Genomic DNA, 20,978 nt, shown 5'->3' with positions numbered 1-20,978 from the left:
GAACTAGTTTAGGTTTTTGTCCTATTCTACATCTAGAAGTTGTGCCACTTGAATTGACATTTTAAAATTAAAATTTATTAAAATGAAGCATAATTAAAACAACTTTGAAAATATCAGCTTATTTTCAAACTCATAATTCTTGAACATTTTGAAAAAGATCTTTTATGCTTTTAGAAATTACTGAGTTAATTAGACTATTCCTAAAACACCTTAAAACTGTGCTTTTGTTTTTGCTATTTCATTGAAAATTACTGAAACTCATTACTTAAGTATATGCTTACAACAGTACCTGATTGCCTTCAAGCTAATTTTCAAGTGAATTGAAACAAAACCCCACATTCCCAGAATACATAATCTTCCATAATTTTGTTTCCAGAATTGTAATTTTATAGTACCCATAAATAATCCATTTAAGGATGGAAAATACACTGTGCCTCAGGGAGTATCCAGACAAGTTGCTTTTATCACAAATATCTGTTTGGTTCTAAAGGCCAAAAAGCTTTTTTTGTAAAAACTATTAGTTTGAGTTGTTGGTGCAATTTTTTTTTTATATATAAATTAAACCACAGAACTTGTTATAAAAGCGTGCATGTGATTCTCCAGGCTTCTCTTGTTGGTGACAATCTGGTGGTTTTCTAAAGTGCATCAGCCAGAAGGCACATAACCCCTCTCAAGAAGCATCATAGTATTCCTGAGGCGTGAAATGACTCTTCTGAACAATAGGCAAAGTGTGTCAGATGGAGATGTAACAGGCAGGAAAATACACATGATCAGAGACCACCAAGAGAACTGCTAGTAATTTCATTGCACCAAGTGTTTGTTTAACTGTGGAAAAAATCTTATTTGGCATAGAAAGTACATTCTTTAGAGAAGCTGACTTCAGCAGATAAATTGCTTTTATGGCTGATGCATTAGACTGAAGATGAAGATGGAATTTTTATGAAACAGTTCATTTATTGAAACTACATTGTTGAAAAATCTCAATACTTTAAAGTACATGGTTAAAAATATGTTTCAACGTGATATCTGATTTATCAACTGCCTAGTACTGATGACAGAATATTTGAATCAATGATTAGTGAGTTGGTTATCTCTTTGAATTGTGGGTTTTGCTAACTCCTAAACTGACTCCTGTTGTCAGGAGAGGTTTCTGGATGTGGTTATCTTAAGAGGTAGACTCAGTGAAGACTTCTTGGCATCTTTGTACTCCTTTTCTTTCCATTTGAAGACAACTTAATTCTACTTATAAAAATATTTTCGAAACAGGTTATCATTGACAGCACTAGTGTGCTGACCCCTACAGGAAGAAATAGGGTACTGAATTAAGATAGGAAGGCAAGATCTGTAAGGCAGTGGTCCCCAACCTTTTTGGTGCCAGGGACTGGTTTCATGGAAGACAATTTTTCCATGGCCAGGGGGGTGGGGGGGGGATGGTTCAGGTGGTAATGCGAGCGATGGGGAGTGATGGGGAGCGGCAGATGACGCTTCGCTTGCCCACCAGTCACCTCTTGCTGTGTGGCCCGGTTCCTAACAGGCCACGGACTGCCACCAGTCTGCCACCCCCGGGGGTTGGGGACCCCTGCTCTAATGGATACCAGCTATCACCAGTCAGTCCAATGGTGATTATAAACCTGTGTTCTTCAGGTGCAATTGACAGTATGCCAATTGTCAGCATGAGACATGTTTATATCTAATAATTAAGAAACTTACATAAGTGCTTCCTTGTTCATACTATTTGAATTTCTTCTGATTTCTTCCATTTTGAGAGTCTACTGAGGAAATAGAAGCCTGATTAGATTTCTTGCCTTCTGTCCCCTCAGTATCCTGACCCTTGGGAATGAGTTCTGAGTGGGAAACATTAACCAGATATATGGGTATAGTCATCTTCTGGCAAGTAGAGTGTTGGCATTACAGTAAGTCCCTTACATATGAACGAGTTCTGTTCTGAGAGTGCATTCGTAAGTCCAATTTTGTTCATAAGTACAACGAAGTTAGCCTAGGTACCCGACTAACACAATCGGCTATATAGTATTGTATTATAATAGGTTTATAATACTTTTTGCACAATTAATACATAAAAGCAAACACAAAAAATAAAGAAAACATTTTGAATCTTACAGCACAGTACCTTGAAAAGTACAGTAGCACAGTACAACAGCTGGCATACAGGGGCTGGTATAGAGTGAACAGGCAAGAAGAGTTACTGACTGGAGGAGGGAGAGAAGGTGGGAGACGGTAGAGCTGAAGGATCATCAGCAATAGGAGACGGAGGGCAAGCTGCAATTTCACTCAGGCCTAACATTGACGGCACAGGTTCTGGTTCCTTGCTGGAACCAGATGCACGTTTGCATCTTTGAAAGTTAGAAACTTGAAGGTTCATGTGTAGGGGACTTACTGTATTACCTGCAGTTAGCAAGTGTCTTCCCATAAGTTATTTTTCTGCTCTTGTATCTTGAAAATCTTTAAAACCTTGACTATTTGATTTTTAATTACATCTGTACCTTCTTGGTTGATTGAGAGAAGCCCCCTGAACCTACTTCAGGTAACTGGCATGTGTGCATGTGTCCCCAGGAATGTGAAGTAAATGACTGAGCCATTTGAGTTATGAGGTTTCCAGACACTACAGTTTAGGCTTGAGTGCTTTCATCGTGCTGCTCCTCCTTTCATACTTTTCTTTCTGCAAGAGGTTTCTTCATATGAGGATGAAGCTGTCATCATTTTGTATACGTTGAAGGCTTATGCTCATTACTGACGATTCATGGCTTGCCAGGATGAACCAGTATTAACTGTTTTGCCTTGCAAGCCCTGTGCATTACCATTGGCTGTACTGGTGATCACAGGGACTAAGGGCCGCACTCTTTCTTGGGACGGCCAGCAGGGGCGAATCAATCACATCCTGTTGTGCTTGCATCTGTATGCAGATTGCCTTTGCACAGCATGACTTAGTAAAAAATGGTCGGTCATGGTGGTATTATTTTATTATAATTATGATGGTTTTTTTTGGTTGCATTAGCATCAGCCTCAACTGCACAATAAAATAATTCTTGGCAACTGCATAGAAAGTGTGAGACCTGCCGTCACTTGACTCCTTCCGATGGTTTAAAGTCAGGCAGGTGTAAAGGGTTTTCAATAAAAATAAATTTGAAAATACATAACTACTGAGGGAAATAAAACATTGACTATTTTTACAGGATAAACCCCATTTTAAGAAAGCATCTTATTTTATTTTTTTAAGTATGTCTCTCAGTCTTCCCTTAGAAATAACACAACTTTATTTAAAAATTTCCCAAAAAAAATTTGAAATTCTATAAAATCCCTGTTTAGAGTCTTTGTTGGGTTACTATTTCAAAATAACAAGGTTTTACCCCCGTGGGTATGTTCTGTAGCATTACATCTCTGCAAGCAAGCTACTAATCTTGTCTATTAGATGGGAATTTTTTAAAGAACTGTGTTCCCTTTTAAACAGAAAACTACTGTCCACATATTCTGCTATTCTTCAAATTGTAGGACTACATGGAGAGAGAGATCCAAATCCTACTAAAGTACTTTAGTTTCCATCTTTTTCATGCTCTAGAAATGGAATCCATTAGAAGCCAACAAAGCCCATGTGTATTGCTGTCCCTCCTGTCAGCACACTGCATTTCGATAATTCAGCCAGAAGGCATTTTTATAAAAACAGCCTTCAAGATCTATTCTTGAAAAGGCATTTGTATACTCATTATGCAATTCTGTCATTTGTCAATAGGGAGTTCTGTAAATAAAGCACTGAGGTCTAAACTGTAGTAGCTGATGGCAGTAATCTTGGACAGAGCAATTTCTTTTTCTTTATATATCTTAATAGTTCACAGCCGGTCTTGAAATAATGATCTTAAGGCTTCGTTACTGTTGGTAGCGGCTGGATATTTGAACGGTAAAACCATAATGGCTCAGAGACTTTCTGGTAAAAACTGTTGTTTATTATTTCCATAACCACCTGTCCAACTGTCCCGAACATTTTTTACTCTAAGATAAACAATATGGAAATCTATTTACCTTAAATTTATAACCATGCCGTCATTTACATTACATAATTACAATTTCTCTATATCCTGTAAACATTAAACATTTATGAGTGCGTAATTTGCTAGATAACATAATTAAAATGTAATTCCTGAGCTGAGACTAGAAGTACGAATAGAAATTTGTTGGCCCATCCCAGCATAAGGAGACACACACACACACACACACAGATTTGGAGGATGGGCAGAACATGGGGAAATGCAACATATTAGTACTTCAGATGGGCTATTTTGGCAGGTGCCTGTAGTGGGCAGTGTTTCTGAAGATAAAGATACATAAGCAGGAACCTGACAAAGGGCCTGGACCAAAAAATTTTAGATTTTATTTTGCAGGGATTAGGGTCCTTTGAGGGATTTTTTCAGGAGAAAAGTGATGTGATCCAAATTTGCCTATTAGGCAGAGCATTACAGCAACAGTATAAAGGTAAGCCATTATTTTATTCTGTTGCTTGGCCGGTTTAAATAACCATAGCCTCACTGGTCAGATTGCAAATAAAAATGCATATGTTCCCTTTGTAAATAGCTGCATGCTAGCTCTTGGCATAGAGCATTACATTTTAAAAATTTTAGCCAGTTAACTCCTCTAATACAGACCAAACTTTGTTGAAAATATGAAAGTTAAACCCTGGTTTTATACCTTCCTTAAAACCCAATTATAAAAACTTTTTAGAAGAAAGCTAGCCGCAACAAAACCCCATACATTTTAAAGCAATTTATTTTATGATGTTGGAATTTTCAAAACAGCCTAGACAAGAATTGTTTTGATTTTTTAATATTAAACATCATGATATAATTAACTAACATAAGTAAAATAATATTTTTGAAAAATGAATCCTAGCAATGAACTATCTGTAGTAAATATTTAAAAGTACTCCCAAACTGCATTTTATTATTCTTATCCGCATGCACACCTTTTAAATAATCTGGCCTAGAACATATAATAATAAAAACAAAAGTGGATCATGACTTTGTTTTGTCTTTAGCTCCCTGACCTTGAATATAGTAGGTATTTAATAAATGTCTATTTTATGTATATATTAACAAATACCATGTAGGTCTAATTATGTGCAAGATACTGTTCCCAGCAGTTTTAAAGTTATTAACTAATTTAATTAAAAAATAAATTAATGGATGACTAAAAATTAAGAAGATATCAAAGCTCAAATATTTTTCCCCATTCTTGAGAGATTGAGCACTCTATTGCCATGCTGTGTATGGACCCCTCACCTACTTATAAAAGTGGGCAAAGTGTTTTACATTTGGTTCTTTTCACATGCATATCATGTGATCTTCGTAACAATCCTGGGCCTGATGTTATTACCAGAGAGGTAAATATAAAAGAAGCAGAGATAAGAGAAGGAACTTTTTCTTCTGAAAACTAATCTTTTTATCTTTCTTGTTTTAAAATTTTATTGTGGTAAGAACACAACATAAGATCTACTCTCTTAACACATTTTTAATTATCCAATACTGTATTGTTAATAATAGATGCAATATTGTACAGCAGATTTCTAGAACTTAACTCTTGCTGAACTGAAACTTTATGCCTGTTGATTAGTAACTCCCCATGTTCTCCTCCTCCTAGCCCCTGGCAAACACCATTCCACTCTTTGGTTCTATGAATTTGACTATTTTAGGTACCTCATATAAGTGGAATCATGTAGTATTCATCTTTCTGTAACTGATGTATTTCACTTAGCATAATGTCTTCAGGGTTCATCCATGTTGCTACAAAAGTCAGGATTTCCTTCTTTTTAAGGCTGAATAATATTCCATTATATATATTATATTCTATAATATTCCATCATATATATATATATCATCCATCATATATATATCATATCTATTATATTCTATAATATTCCATCATATATATATCATTCTATCATATATATATATATGATATAAACAACCTGTCAATTGACATTCAGGTTGTTTCTACATCTTGGCTATTATGAATAATGCTGAAGTGAACTTGGGAGGGCTAATGGTCCTTTGAGATCCTGATTTCAGTTCTTTTGAATAAATACCCAGAGTGAAATTGATTGCTGGATCATAAAGTAGCTCTGTTTTTAATTTTTTGAGGAACGTCCTTAATGTTTTCCATAGCAACTGCACTATTTTGCATTCTCAGCAACAGTGTACAAGGGTTCTGATTTCTCCACATCCTCCCCAAAACTTGTCTTTGTTTTTTGATAATAGCCATCCTGACAGGTGTAATGTGATATGTCATGTGGTTTTGATTTGCATTTAACTTGCTGATTAGTGATGATGATCATTTTTTCATATACTTGTTTGCCTTTTGTATGTCTTTTTTTGAGAAATGTCTGTTCGATTCCTTAGCCCATTGGATTATAGTTATTTTAATAGGGTTTTTAGGGGTTTTGCTATTGATTTTTAGGAGTTCTTCATATATTTTGGGGATTAACCTCTTGTCACATATATGGTTTGCAAATGTTTTCTCCCATTCCATAAGTTGCCTTTTTATTATGTTGACTGTTTCCTTTGCTGGGTAGAAGCTTTTTAGTTTGATGTAGTCCCACTTTAGTTGTTGTTGTTGTTGTTCTTGTTGCCTGTATTTTTGGTGTCACATTCATAAAATTATTGCCAAAACAAATGTCATGAAGCCTTTCTCCTATGTTTTCTTCTAGGAGTTTTATGGTTTTGGGTCTTATGTTCAAAAATCCAGTTTGAATTGATTTTATATATGGTATAAGATAGAAGTTCAATTTTATTCTTTTGCATGTGAATATCTAGTTTTTGCAACACCATTTGTTAAAGAGACTGTCCTTTCTTGATTTTGTATTTTTAGCACGATTGACTATACACATAATAGTTTTATTTCTGGGCTATCTGTTCTATTGGTCTATATGTCTTTCTTTTTGCCAGTACAATACTGTTTTGATTACTGTAGCTTTGTAATATATTTTGAAGTCAGAAGTTGTGATATCTCCTGCTTTGTTCTTCTTTCTCAAGATTATTTGGCTATTCATGGTCTTTTGTGGTTCCGTATGAATTATTGGATTTTTTTTTTATTTCTGTAAAATTGCTATTAGGATTTTGATAAGGATTGCATTGAACCTGTAGATTGCTTTGGGTATGAACATTTTAATAATATTAAATCTTCTGATAACACAAACATGAGTTATCTTCCCATCTGTTTTTGTCTTCTTTATTCCTTTTACATTTCTTCTATCCAGGGGACAGACAGGGCCAGAAGAAGACCAGTTTAGGCCCTCTGAAGGTGCTCTTTATCAGACTGCTTCCAAAATAGATTTTGCTTTTTTCTCCTCTCTGTGTTCTACACATCCTGTAAGGCTGATTTTAGTATCATATATCTGGCCAAATTACCCCTTGTTATCTCTCTCTTTTAAACGCTTTATATATATTTCTGTTGTTTGTTTTCCATATTACTAGTCACTTAATTATACCTCAATCCTTGTTAAGACTTAAAAGGCCTAGAATTAAACTTTGGATTGATTTATTCATTAAGTGATCAATTAATTTCTTTTTTCAAATCATATTTTCTGAACACTTTTTGTATGCTGGTGAGTGACCCCAGGAATAGAGAATCTATCAGGTAAGACCCCACTGTGTAGTAATAACTATTTAAGTGCTGTATGCAAGGCTCTACCTCACTAACTTTGGCCAAATCACACCAATAATCTAAGGCTCTTTGTCTTCATTTTCTACTGATAAAATGAGGATAATAATATTTGTCCTCCTACCTAGAAACAGAGTTGGGATGGTAATTAAATAGGGTAACAGATAATAAAAAGCACTTCCTAAACCCAAAAGCACTGTGTTGAACAAATGATTTAGTAGCTCACTGCTTCTCAAAGTTTTTTGTTTACTAAATAGTTTGTTCTTTTGTAAGAATCTGAAAACCACTTCTCTATAGTTTCTCCTAGTGAATATTCCTTTGTTTTCATGGAGTCAAATGAACATATCTTCCTTTTTCCTCTACAATTTTGTAAGACAGCTATCATGACTTTTCTTAATTTTCTTCATGAAGATGAATATTTCAAGTGTGCATATCTTTTAAAATTTTTATATGAAACAGTTTTAAATCTCTTGCCATTGCCACTCTCCTCTATATACCCCCAAGTGTTCTTTTTTTAATTAGTAGATTTTAATTTTTCAGAGTAATTTTAGGTGTTTAAGACATTGAGTAGAAAATTCAGAGAGTTTCCATATATCCACTCTCCTCCCTTACACAGTTTTAAGTTTGATTTTTCTATCCTATGTGGTTGTCAAAATTGGACACATTATTCCAGATGTGATCAAGAACTTCAGTTTACATGGAGTCTAGGGAGGGAGAGGACTCAAATGTGCACCCAAATTTCTGACTTGTATAATTGAATGGGTGATGCAATCATTTATCCATATAGATCTCTGGGGAAAAAAGAGCAGAGTTGAGACGGTACAGGATGATTTCAGTTTTTGACATATTATGTTGGAGGCATCTGTGAAATACCCATGGAAACATTTCCATGAGACACCTGGGTTGAGATGATGGAGCTCTGGGGGAAATGCTCTTGTGAAAAGGGATAGCATGAAACTAGCTTACACACCTGAAGGAATGTGGTGAAGAGGGAGAACAAAGAGGAGCTAGTAGAGGACCTAGGAAAGACTGAAAGAACAATTGAGGAGGTGAATGTTTCAAGAAAAACCAGATTTTTGTTGCTTTTGTTATGTTTTCTTGCAGAGAAGTCACATGAGTTAAAGGGTTTTTGCATTTGGTTTGGCGGTGTTGGATTCAGTAGATTCAGCTGAGCTTTCACAGCTCAGTCAAAAGTGGGTTCAAGAGTTACGGGACATATACTACAAAGCTATAGGAATCAAGAGAGTATGGTACTGGCACAAAAACAGAAATATAGATCAATGGAACAGGATAGAAAGCCCAGATATAAACCCATGCACATATGGTCACCTTAACTTTGATAAAGGAGGCAAGAATATACAATGGAGAAAAGACAGCCTCTTCAATAAGTGCTGCTGGGAAAACTGGACAGCTACATGTAAAAGAATGAAATTAGAACACTCCCTAACACCATACACAAAAATAAACTCAAATTGGATTACAGACCTAAAGGTAAGGCCAGACACTATAGAACTTAGAGGAAAACATAGGCAGAACACTCTATGCCATAAATCACAGCAAGGTCCTATTTTTCCTTTTCCAAGAAATGGAAATAAAAACAAAAATAACCAAATGGGACCTAATGAAACGTAAAAGCTTTTGCACAGCAAAGGAAACCATAAACAAGACAAAAAGACAGCCCTCAGAATGGGAGAAAATATTTGCAAATGAAGCAACTGACAAAGGATTAATCTCCAAAATTTACAAGTAGCTCATGCAGCTCAATATCAAAAAAACAAACACCCCAATCCAAAAACGGGCAGAACACCTGAATAGACATTTCTCCAACGAAGTTGTACAGATTGCCAACAAACACATGAAAGGATGCTTAACATCACTAATCATTAGAGAAATGCAAATCAACACTACAATGAGGTATCACCTTACACTGGTCAGAATGGCCATCATCAAAAAATCTACAGAGAGACCTTCAAGATGGCGGAAGAGTAAGACGTGAAGATCACCTTCCTCCCCACAAATACATCAGAAATACATCTACATGTGGAACAGCTCCTTCAGAACACCTACTGAACACTGGCAGAAGACCTCAGACTTCCCAAAAGGCAAAAAAAAAAATCCCCACATACCTGGGTAGGGCAAAAGAAGAAAGAAAAAACAGACAAAAAAAATAGGGACAGGACCTGCACCTTGGGGAGGGAGCTGTGAAAGAGGAAAAGTTTCCACACACTAGGAAGCCCCTTTGCAGGCGGAGACTGGGGGTGGTGAGGGGGAAGCTTCGGAGCCACGGAAGAGAGCGCAGCAACAGGGGTGCAGAGGGCAAAGCAGAGAGATTTCTGCACAGGGGATCAGTGCTGACCAGCACTCACCAGACTGAGAGGCTTGTGTGCTCACCCACCGGGGCGGGTGGGGGCTGGGAGCTGAGGCTCAGGCTTCGGAGTTCAGATCCCAAGGAGAGGACTGGGGTTGGCTGCATGAACACAGCCTGAAGGGGGCTAGTGTGCCACAGTTAGCCAGAAGGGACTCTGGGAAAAAGTCTGGACCTGCCTAAGAGGCAAGAGACAATTATTTCGGGGTGCGCCAGGAGAGGGGATTCAGAGCACCGCCTAGACCAGCTCCAGAGACAGGCGCGAGCCGCGGCTATCAGTGTGGACACCAGAGACGGGCATGAGACACTAAGGCTGCTGCTGCAGCCACCAAGAAGCCTGTGTGCAAGCACAGGTCACTATCCACACCTCCCCTACTGGGAGCCTGTGCAGCCCGCCACTGCTAGGTTCCTGTGATCCAGGGACAAATTCCCCGGGAGAACACATGGTGTGCCTCAGCCTGTTGCAACGTCACACTTGCCTCTGCTGCTGGAGGCTTGCCCCGCATTCCATACCCCTCCCTCCCCCTGACCTGAGTGAGCCAGAGCCCCCTAATCAGCTGCTACTTTAACGCCGTCCTGTATGAGCAAAGAACAGATGTCGTCAGGTGACCTACACACAGAGACGGGGTCAAATCCAAAGCTGAACCCCAGGAGCTGTGCAAAAAAAGAAGAGAAAGGGAAATTTCTCCCAGCAGCCTCAGGAGCAGCGGATTAAATTTCCACAATCAACGTGATGTACCCTGCATCTCTGGAATACCTGAATAGACAATGAATCATCCCAAAATTGAGGCAGTGGACATTGGGAGCAATAATATATATATTTATTTCCTTTTTCTCTTTTTGTGAGTGTGTAGGTGTATGCTTCTTTGTGTGATTTTCTCCGTAAAGCTTTGCTTTTATCATTTGTCCTAGGGTTCTGTCTGTCCGTTTTTTTATTTGTTTTTGTTGGGTTTTTTTTTTAGTATAGTTTTTAGCGCTTGTTATCATTGGTGGATTTGTTTCTTGGTTTGGGTGCTCTCTTCTTTCTTTTTTATTTCTTCTATTTTTTATTAGTTTTTAATTTTTTTATTTTTAATAATTATTTTTTATTTTAATAACTTTATTTTATTTTACTCTTTTCTTTCTTTTTTCTTTTTTTGTCCCTTTTCTTCTGAGCCGTTTGGCTGATAGGGTCTTGGTGCTCCAGTTGGGTGCCTGGCCTGTGCCTCTGAGGTGGGAGAGCCGCCTTCAGGACATTGGTCCACCAGAGACCTCCCGGCTCCACATAGTATCAAACGGCAAAAGCACTCCCAGAGATCTCCATCTCAACGCTAAGACCCAGCTCCACTAAACGACCAGCAAGGTATAGTGCTGGACACCCTATGCCAAACAACTAGCAAGACAGGAACAGAACCCCACCCATTAGCAGAGAGGCTGCCTAAAATCATAATAAGGTCACAGACACCCCAAAACACACCACTGGATGTGGTCCTGCCCACCAGAAAGACAAGATCCAGCCTCCTCCACCAGAACACAGGCACTAGTCCCCTCCACCAGGAAGCGTACATAACCCACTGTAACAACCTTAGCCACTGGGGGCAGACACCAAAAACAACGGGAACTATGAATCTGCAACCTGCAAAAAGGAGACCCCAAACACAGTAACTTAAGCAAAATGAAAAGACAGAGAAACACACAGCAGATGAAGGAGCAAGGTAAAAACCCACAAGACCAAACAAATGAAGAGAAAATAGGCAATCTACCTGAAAAAGAATTCAGAGTAATCATAGTAAAGATGATCCAAAATCCTGGAAATAAAATGGAGAAAATACAAGAAATGTTTAACAAGGACCTAAAAGAACTAAAGAGCAAACAACAATGATGAACAACACAAAATAAATGGAATTAAAAATTCTCTAGAAGGAATCAATAGCAGAATAACTGAGACAGAAGAACAGATAAGTGACCTGGAAGATAAAATAGTGGAAATAACTACCGCAGAGCAGAATAAAGAAAAAAGAATGTAAAGAATTGAGGACAGTCTCAGAGACCTCTCGGACAGCATTAAATGCACCAACATTCGAATTATAGGGGTCCCAGAAGACGAAGAGAAAAAGAAAGGGACTGAAAAAATATTTGAAGAGATTATAGTTGAAAACTTCCCTAATGTGGGAAAGGAAATAGTCAATCAAATCCAGAAAGTACAGAACGTCCCATACAGGATAAATCCAAGGAGAAACACGTCAAGACACATGTAAATCAAACTATCAAATATTAAATACAAAGAAAAAATATTAAAAGCAGCAAGGGAAAAGCAGCAAATAACATACAAGGGAGTCCCCATAAGGTTAACAGCTGACCTTTCAGCAGAAACTCTGCAAGCCAGAAGGGAGTGGCAAGACATATTTAAAGTGATGAAAGGGAAGAACCTACACCCAAGATTACTCTAGATCCTTGCCCAGCAAGGATCTCATTCAGATTCGATGGAGAAATTAAAACCTTTACAGACAAGCAAAAGTTAAGAGAATTCAGCACCACCAAATCAGCTTTACAACAAATACTAAAGGAACTTCTCCAAGCAGGAAACACAAGAGACCTACAATAACAAACCCAAAACAATTAAGAAAATGGTAATAGGAACATACATATCAATAATTACCTTAAATGTAAATGGATTAAATGCTCCAAGCAAAAGACACAGACTGGCTAAATGGATTTTAAAAAAAAAGACCCATATATATGCTGTCTACAAGAGACCTACATCAGACCTAGGGACACATGCAGACTAAAAGTGAGGGGATGGAAAAAGATATTCCATGCAAATGGAAATCAAAAGAAAGCTGCAGTAGCAATTCTCATATCAGACAAAATAGACTTTAAAATAAAGACTATTACAAGAGACAAAGAAGGACACCTCATAATGATCAAGGGATCAATCCAAGAAGATATAGCAATTGTAAATATTTATGCACCCAACATAGGAGCACCTCAATACAAAAGGCAAATGCTAACAGCCATAAAAGGGGAAATCGACAGTAACACAATCATAGTAGGGGACTTTAACACCCCACTTTCACCAATGGACAGATCATCCAAAATGCAAATAAATAAGGAAACACAAGCTTTCATTGATACATTAAACAAAATGGACTTAATTGATATTTATAGGACATTCCATCCAAAAACAACAGAATACACTTTCTTCTCAAGTGCTCATGGAACATTCTCCAGGATAGAACATATCTTGGGTCACAGATCGAGCCTTGGTAAATTTAAGAAAATTGAAATCATATCAAGTATCTTTTTCGACCACAATGCTATGAGATTAGATATCACTTACAGGAAAAATCAGTAAAAAATACAAACATATGGAGGCTAAACAATTCCCTACTAAATAACCAAGAGATCACTGAAGAAATCAAAGGGGAAATCAAAAAATACCTAGAAACAAATGACAATGAAAGCCCGACGACCCAAAACCTATGGGATGCAGCAAAAGCAGTTCTATGAGAGAAGTGTATAGCAATAAAATCCTACCTCAAGAAACAAGGAAACAGCTCAAATAAACAACCTAACCTTACACCTAAAGCAATTAGAGAAAGAACAGAAAAACTCCAAAGTTAGCAGAAGGAAAGAAATCATAAAGATCAGATCAGAAGTAAATGAAAAAGAAATGAAGGAAACAATAGCAAAGATCAATAAAATCAAAAGCTGGTTCTTTGAGAAGATAAACAAAATTAATAAACCATTAGCCAGCCTCATCAAGAAAAAAAGGGAGAAGACTCAAATCAATAGAATTAGAAATGAGAAAGGAGAAGTAACAACTGACACTGCAGAAATACAAAGGATCATGAGAGATTGCTACAAGCAACTACATGCCAATAAAATGGACAACCTGGAAGAAATGGACAAATTCTTAGAAATGCACAACCTTCGAGACTGAACCAGGAAAAAATAGAAAACATGAACAGACCAATCACAAGCACTGAAATTGAAACTGTGATTAAACATCTTCCAACAAACAAAAGCCCAGGACCAGATGGCTTCACAGGAGAATTCTATCAAACATTTAGAGAAGAGCTAATACCTATCCTTCTCAAACTCTTCCAAAATATAGCAGAGGGAGAAACACTCTCAAACTCATTCTATGAGGCCACCATCACCCTGATACCAAAACCAAACAAAGATGTCACAAAGAAAGAAAACTACATGCCAATATCACTGATGAACATAGATGCAAAAATCCTCAACAAAATACTAGCAAACAGAATCCAACAGCACATTAAAAGGATCATACCACATGATCAAGTGGGGTTTATCCCAGGAATGCAAGGATTCTTCAATATACGCAAATCAATCAATGTGATACACCGTATTAACAAATTGAAGGAGAAAAACTATATGATCATCTCAATAGATGCAGAAAAAGCTTTTGACAAAATTCAACACCCATTTATGATAAAAACCCTCCAGAAAATAGGCATAGAGGGGATTACCTCAACATAATAAAGGCCATATATGACAAACCCACAGCCAACATCGTTCTCAATGCTGAAAAACTGAAACCATTTCCACTAAGATCAGGAAAGAGACAAGTTTGCCCACTCTCACCACTATTATTCAACATAGTTTTGGAAGTTTTAGCCACAGCAATCAGAGAAGAAAAAGAGATAAAAGGAATCCAAATCAGAAAAGAAGAAGTAAAACTGTCACTGTTTGCAGATGACATGATACTATACATAGAGAATTCTAAAGATGCTACCAGAAAACTACTGGAGCTAATCAATGAATTTGGTAAAGTAGCAGGATACAAAATTAATGCACAGAAATCCCTTGCATTCCTATACACTAATGATGAAAAATCTGAAAGAGAAATTAAGGAAGCACTCCCATTCACCATTGCAAATAAAGAATAAAATACCTAGGAATAAACCTACCTAAGGAGACAAAAGACCTGTATGCAGAAAACTATAAGACACTGAGAAAGAAATTAAAGATGATACAAACAGATGGAGAGATATACCATGTTCTTGGATTGGAAGAAGCAACATTGTGAAAATGAATATACTACCCAAAGCAATCTACAGATTCAATGCAATCCCTAGCAAACTACCAATGGCATTTTTCACAGAACTCGAACAAAAAATTTCACAATTTGTGTGGAAATACAAAAGACCCCGAATAGCCAAAGCAATCTTGAGAAAGAAAAGCAAAGCTGGAGGAATCAGACTCCCTGACTTCAGACTATACTACAAAGCTACAGTAATCAAGACTGTATGGTACTGGCACAAAAACAGAAATATAGATCAATGGAACAGGATAGAAAGCCCAGAGATAATCCCACGCACATATGGTCACCTTATTTTTGGTAAAGGAGACAAGAATATACAATGGAGAAAAGACACCCTCTTCAAAAAGTTGTACTGGGAAAACTAGACAACTACATGTAAAAGAATGAAATTAGAACACTCCCTAACACCATACACAAAAATAAACTCAAAATGGATTAAAGACCTAAATGTAAGGCCAGACACTATCAAACTCTTAGAGGAAAACATAAGCAGAGCACTCTATGACATACATCACAGCAAGATCCTTTTTGACCCACCTCCTAGAGAAATGGAAATAGAAACAAAAATAAACAAATGGGACCTAATGAAACTTAAAAACTTTTGCACAGCAAAGGAAACCATAAACAAGATGAAAAGACAACCCTCAGAATGGGAGAAAATATTTGCAAATGAAGCAACTGACAAAGGATTAATCTCCAAAATTTACAAGCAGCTCATGAAGCTCAGTATCAAAAAAAGAAACAACCCAATCCAAAAATGGGCAGAAGACCTAAATCGACATTCCTCCAAAGATGATATACAGGTTGCCAACAAACACATGAAAGAATGCTCAACATCACTAATCATTAGACAAATGCAAATCAGAACTACAATGAGGTATCACCTCACACCAGTCAGAATGGCCATCATCAAAACATCTACAAATAAATGCTGGATTGGGTGTGGAGAAAGGGAACCCTCTTGCACTGTTGGTGGGAATGTAAATTGATACAGCCACTATGGAGAACAGTATGGACGTTCCTTAAAAAACTACAAATAGAACTACCATATGACCCAGCAATCCCACTACTGGGAATATACCCTGAGAAAACCATAATTCAAAAAGAGTCATGAACCACAATGTTCATTGCAGCACTATTTACAATAGCCAGGACATGGAATCAATCTAAGTGTCCATCAACAGAAAAATGGATAAAGAAGACGTGGCACATATATACAATGGAATATTACTCAACCATAAAAAGAAATGAAATTGAGTTATTTGTAGTGAGGTAGATGGACCTAGAGTCTGTCATACAGAGTGAAGTAAGTCAGAAAGAGACAAACAAATACTGTATGCTAACACATATATATGGAATCTTAAAAAAAAAAAAAGGTCTGAAGAACTTAGGAGCAGGACAGATGTAAAGACGCAGACGTAGAGAATGGACTTGACACGGGGAGGAGGAAGAGTAAGCTGGGACGAAGTGAGAGAGTGTCATGGACTTATATACAGTACCAAATGTAAAACAGATAGCTAGTGGGAAGCAGCCGCATAGCACAGAGAGATCAGCTCAGTGCTTTGTGACCACCTAGAGGGGTGGGATAGAGAGGGTGAGAGGGAGATGCAAGAGGGAGTAGATATGGGAATATATGTGTATGTATAGCTTATTCACTTTGTTATAAAGCAGAAACTAACACACCCTTGTAAAGCAATTATACTCCAATAAAGTTGTTTTAAAAATGCATTAAATAAGTGAGATAAACAGTTATATAAATGTAAATGTAGTACAGTTATATTAATATAAAAAATCATATAACATTAAGAAAAATCTACACACAATAAATGCTGGAGAGGGTCTGGAGAAAAGGGAACCCTCTTGCACTGTTGGTGGGAATGTAAATTGGTACAGCCACTATGGAGAACAGTATGGACGTTTCTTAAAAAACTAAAAATAGAACTACCATATGACACAGCAATCCCACTACTGTGCATAAACCCTGAGAAAACCATAATTCAAAAAGAGTCATGTACCACAATGTTCATTGCAGCACTATTTACAGTAGCCAGGACATGGAAGCAACGTAAGTGTCCATCGACAGATGAATGGATAAAGAAGACATGGCACATATATACAATGGCATATTACTCAGCCATATAAAGAAACAAAATTGAGTTATTTGTAGTGAGGTGGATGGACCTAGAGTCTGTCATACAAGAGTGAAGTACATCAGAAAGAAAAAAACAAATACCGTATGCTAACGCATATATGGAATCTAAAAAATAAATAGATAAATAAATAAATGGTTTTGAAGAATCTAGGGGCAGGAGAGGAATAAAAATGCAGACGTAGAGAATAGACTTGAGCACACGAGGAGGGGGAAGGGTAAGCTTGGATGAAGTAAGAGAGTGGCATTGACATATATACCCTACCAAATGTAAAATAGATAGCTAGTGAGAATCAGCCGCCTAGCTCAGGGAGTTCAGCTCGGTGCTTTGTGACCACCTAGAGCGGTGGGATAGGGAGGATGGGAGGGAGACGCAAGAGGGAGGGGATATGGGGATATATGTATACGTATAGCTGATTCACTTTGTTATACAGCAGAAACTAACAGAACATTGTAAAGCAATTATACTCCAATAAAGATGTTAAAAAAAAAAAAAGTTACGGGACATAAAGAAGGAGAGGCAGATGGTACATACAAATGGTTCCAGAATTTGGAGTTTGAAAAGGAGAACAGAGAATTCAGTATTTGAAAATACCATGGAGAATCAAGGAGGTAGAAGTAGCATTATGGCCAGAATTTTTGGAGATGCTTTGTGTACTTTAAGTTGGGCGATCTTTTATCATCTGTTCCACAGGGGACTTTATTATGTAGTTGCCATACAATATTCTCTGATTCTGTTTTATCCAAGCGTGTACTGTTTCTTTGTTTTTCAGTTCCTAATATAAATAACATGCTATTCATTTGTATATTGATTTTAGGTTTCAGTTTTGCTGTTTATACGTATATTCCATTCTGGTAGTCTGTGGATTCCTTTGTCAATTATCAATTATTATTTCTAGAAATACTGAAACCAAGTATATTTCATTATATTCAGTATAACATCTGTGATATATTTCAATTCTATTTATATTTAGCTCAATCAGTAATATCCATCCTTTGGCTAATGTTATTATAAATTGATTTAGCTATATTTTAAATTAATTGAAAAATTTACCCATGGTAAACACATAAAATCATCGTTGAATCAAAATATATACTATTAAGTTAAAGATTAATTTTGGGATAACACAAATATACTTTCTGGCATATGTACAATCTTGTAAAAAATAATAAGCAGCTTAATGTTAAGCTGACTAGTATGAAAAATATTCAACATGGTAAAAAATTAAAAGAAATGTGTTCTCTATATCCAGTGCTTCATTAATGAGAAAGTTAAACTTTATGCTTTTTATACTGTGGCTGAATTTTAAAAGTACAGAAGTCAGTAGCAGAATATAAGTTTTCAATACTATGCTATTTGGTTTAAGAAAAATATTCTCTTCAAATTATAGAATAATATTAATTGTGTTAATATTATAATGAGGGTGCCCACACCATAGTCTTTAAATCTGAAGCCTGATAGGACAGTCGTGAGTTTAAATCCTGGTTTTGCTATTTAAGAACTGAGTGACCCTAGGCAAATTACTAAACTCTCTGACCCTCAATTTTTGCATCTATAAAAGGGGTAATAGTGGTATGTACATCACAGGAAGTTGTGAGTTTTGATTAGATTAATATATGTAAAATGATCAGAATAGTAATTGAACATATTAAGTGTCCTGCAATTGTTTGCTAACATCATAATTCATTTGCATCTCTACACAGCTCTTTTCAGTGTGCATGCCATTATATGAATATCACTGGGAATGACATTTTATCCTTACATAGTACTGTTCTCATGATAGGTAGCTCAGACTTAGGTGTAGGTGATAGAACTGTTCTACCAAATGAAATAGTTAAATTGATGATAGAGTTAAGGGTAGATTAGATCCTATTTAAAACCTATACGAAATGTGTCTCACACAGTATGTTGACAGTTACCATTACTTGAATTTAATCTTCTCCCTACTCTTCTTTCTAGGGACTCAGTTAATCAGTGTTCCTTGAGTATCTAATATGTATCAAATATTATACTATGATTTTTTAAAATAATTAATTAATTTATTTATTCTTCCCTGCGTTGGGTCTTTGTTGCTGGGCTCAGGCTTTCTCTTAGTTGCGGCGAGCGGGGGCTACTCTTCGTTGCGGTGCACGGACTTCTCATTGCGGTGGCTTTTCTTGTTGTGGAGCACGGGCTCTAGCCGTGAGGGCTTCAGTAGTTGTGGCACACGGGCCCAGTAGTTGTGGCTCGTGGGCTCTAGAGCGCAGACTCAGTAGTTGTGGCACATGGGCTTAGTTGCTCCACGGCATGTGGGGTCTTCCTGGACCGGGGATCGAACCCATGTCCCCTGCATTGGCAGGCAGATTCTTAACCACTGTGCCACCAGGGAAGTCCCTATACTATGATTTTAATGCTTAAGACAGGTGCAGTTATTGCCTTGAGGCAGCTTATACACTGGAGGGCAAGGGTTACATCAGATAAGTATTGGTACTACAAAGAAAAAGTTATAGTAATATTAGACTATAAAAGAGGGCATCTCTCCTGGTACTGGGTTGCAAAAGCCACCCTAACTGAAGAGCTATAATAATCTGAGATCAAAGAATGAAAACTTCAGCTACCTGAGGAGGAAAAGTACCAGGTAGAAAGCACGGGGTGTGGGAGTTTACATGACATGTGTACTGACTGTAGAGAAATAGAGGTGTGGTGTGCTGCTGGGGACTGAAAGAGAAGCCAGAACTCCTAGAACTCAGAGTTCCTGTTACAGATAGTGACTCGGCCGAACCCCGAGGAGTCCCAGGACATCAAAGCTCTTCAGAAAGACCTCGAACAGTTTGCCAAGCTCCTAAAGCAGAAGAGGATCCCCCTGGGATATACCCGGGCCGATGTGGGGCTCACCCTGGGGGTTCTCTTTGGGAAGGTGTTCAGCCAAGCAACCATCTGCCTTTTAGAGGCTTTGCAGCTCAGTTTCGAGAACATGTGTAAGCTGCGGCCCCTGCTGCAGAAGTGTGTGGAGGAAGCTGAAAACAGCGAGAATCTGCAGGAGATACGCAAGGCAGAGACCGTCATGCAGGCCCGGAAGAGAAAGCAGACGAGTATTGAGAACCGAGCGAGAGGCGACCTGGAGAGCATGTTCCTGTGGTGCCCAAAGCCCATCCTGCAGCAGATCAGCCACAAGGCTCCGCAGCTCGGGCTTGAGAAGGATGTGGTCCGAGTGTGGTTCTGCAACCGTCGCCAGAAGGGCAAACGATCAAGCAGTGACTCTTCGCAGCGAGAGGATTTTGAGGCTGCTGGGTCTCCTTTCTCAGGGGGACCAGTATCCTTTCCTCTGGCGCCAGGGCCCCATTTTGGTACCCCAGGCTATGGGGGTCCTCATTTCACTACACTGTACTCCTCAGTCCCATTTCCTGAGGCTGAGGCCTTTCCCTCGGTGTCTGTCACCACTCTGGGGCTCCCCGATGCATTCCAACGGAGGTGTCTGCCCTTCCCAGGAATGGGGAGAGAGGAAGGGGGACAGCTAGGAAGCGAACCCTGGGGTTCGTACCAGGGCTTTGGGATTAAGTTCTTCATTCGCTTAGGAAGGAATTGGGAGCACACAGGGTGTGGGGGCAGGGAGTTTGGGGGAACTGGTTGGAGGGAAGGTGAAGTTCAGTGATGCTCTTGATTTTAATCCCCGCATCACTCATCACTTCGTTCTTAAATAAAGAAGCCTGGGACCTAGAAAAAAAAAGATAGTGACTTGATGGTCCCTAAGTCTTTTTGTTTGTGTTTTTGT

The 20,978-nt window shown here is 37.9% G+C and overlaps 1 protein-coding gene and 1 pseudogene across 3 annotated transcripts in view; both read left to right on the top strand.

Annotated features, from left to right (window-relative positions):
- Positions 1-20,978, top strand: part of SLIT2 (slit guidance ligand 2) — a 380,046-nt gene that overhangs the window by 142,540 nt on the left and 216,528 nt on the right. The gene's annotated exons all lie outside the window — the stretch shown is intronic.
- On the top strand, positions 1,479-20,724 carry LOC309628490 (POU domain, class 5, transcription factor 1 pseudogene; annotated as a pseudogene). Its single transcript has 2 exons — positions 1,479-1,656; positions 19,957-20,724. The product of its transcript is annotated as a POU domain, class 5, transcription factor 1 pseudogene (transcript).

Source organism: Balaenoptera borealis (genome assembly GCF_965194805.1).
Source record: "Balaenoptera borealis genome assembly, chromosome: 4".
In the NCBI taxonomy this organism is placed as follows: Eukaryota; Metazoa; Chordata; class Mammalia; order Artiodactyla; family Balaenopteridae; genus Balaenoptera; species Balaenoptera borealis.
This window is presented reverse-complemented; position numbering and strand designations above follow the sequence as displayed.